Below are 2,062 nucleotides of genomic sequence, written 5' to 3' on the forward strand. Positions count from 1 at the left end.
TTTTTTTACTGACGTATGTGAAGTAAGAAAACTAGTATACTAAACATATGGTTATTATTTATCATTGAAAATACCGTTACCATTGATACTGGTTATATCTCTCACTAATAATCTATCTGATTATTAAATATCTATAAACAGCAAATTGATACTGTGTTTACTTAAACTAATGATAAAAACTACTACCATCAATCATAAAAATCGATAGCAAATGTTTGGTTACAGTAAATAATTCCCATTAGATAATGTACTATGTTTCATGAAATACTCTTCTAAAATGCTTTTAACTTGAAAATATCTAAAGAATAAGACTGATAATGCTTTTTTTAACAGTAATTACCTCCCATTCGTATTCATTACTAAATGTTTTGTACTAGGTTTACTCATATGATATTTGTTTTGATCTTACAATACATATGGTATGAGGATGCTAATTACAGTCACTTCAAGTTCCTCGAAACCACAGATGGGAAGAGAAATATTTAAACCAATCTGGTAGTTTTCTTTGAATCTTGTAGTAATTCCCATTCTAATAGGTTGTAAGTTTTCTGAAGAAGCGTAAGAATACAAACAATTAATCAGTTAAGATAAATTCAAGAAATAATAAAATGAATTACAATATTCACAGTTTGGAGACAGGTTTCCCAGAATTTTGAACAGTCTGCGGACAGATTTCGTCAACAAATTATATCATGATCAACTTGACACAGCACCGTAACTTGTGCACTTTCTAGAACAAAATAGTTATTGTCATCGAAATACTTAAATATCATGTGGAATTAAAACCAACATTTTGCCAAAACATCTACTGAATACTAAAGGATTATAAACTTGTGCGCATACCAACATTCTCAGAGATAGGCATGACGGATTATTTTTATGCGAAAGGTTCACATGTCATATACACATCAAATAGAAATTTCCCAGATGCAAAGCTTGTTTCACAAGTTTGATTGACATAATACTACGATAGAATTTTGATGAAACTATTAAACATACTGCATCCTACTAAAAAGCAAGGCTTTTACGTTTCCCCGAAATATGATGTCTAACTGTCATGACTAAAACTGATAAAACTACCCTCATGTTATTCAGACATTAGGCTAGAATAATGACAGGGATTTTATTCATGATTAAACTATGAGAAATAATACTTAAACCTTGTTAATGTCATAAATGATCTCCCTCCTTTTCTATGCTCATAATTAAGATATTTATTAAACGGCATAAAACATAATCCTGTACGTATAGTTTTCTGCATCAAAATAGACTCTAAATACAATAAAATGATTACACTATGCAACGAATAAATTCACAGGACCTGTCCCATGTTTTGCATTAACATCTTAATATAAAATTACAAAAACATTTTTTGTACAGATTTTGAACAATTTTAAAGGAATAACTCAAAGGTAAGACCTGGAAAGTCATTTCATCATAGCATGAGACTGTTCAGAAGAACACATTCATAACTTCTCAACTGGGGCTCAAACTCGGGGCCTCACGTCTCGTTTGCGAACCTCTATACCACAGGTCTAATACCTGACGACGTATAGGTCCAATTTTGATTAACCCGCGATATTATGCGACCATTCTCTGTTGTCTTCAGTGGATACTTCTATTACATCTGATACAATTGAATTCCATTGGTTATGGTTCGCGAACGAGCACCGCTAAGACAAAATATCCATCAATTGTTTTCAAGACCTCATTGGTTGTCTAACTTAGATCGGTTCGTGATCTCAACAAAATTCAGCAATCCCCACAACTCCCATACTATTACAAATATGTGATCTCTTTCAGAAAAGGAAGATTTGAAGTAAACAAATATCATCCTTCAAAACATGTCAACCTATTCAAAGCTTATCAGCTGGATAAATCTACATCCTGCTACTTTCTAGTATCATTATCAAGGCTTGAACCCGATATCTTTTGCTTTAAAACCTATAGAACTCTCAGCTAGATTATTTGGTGTATGATTGCCGCCTTCTGTTCTTTGACTATCAATTCCTTACCCATCGTAACTTACGAATTTACAGAATTAGAACTTTTTGTCGATATC

This window comes from Schistosoma mansoni, chromosome 3 (genome assembly GCF_000237925.1).
Source record: "Schistosoma mansoni strain Puerto Rico chromosome 3, complete genome".
Classification (NCBI taxonomy): domain Eukaryota; kingdom Metazoa; phylum Platyhelminthes; class Trematoda; order Strigeidida; family Schistosomatidae; genus Schistosoma; species Schistosoma mansoni.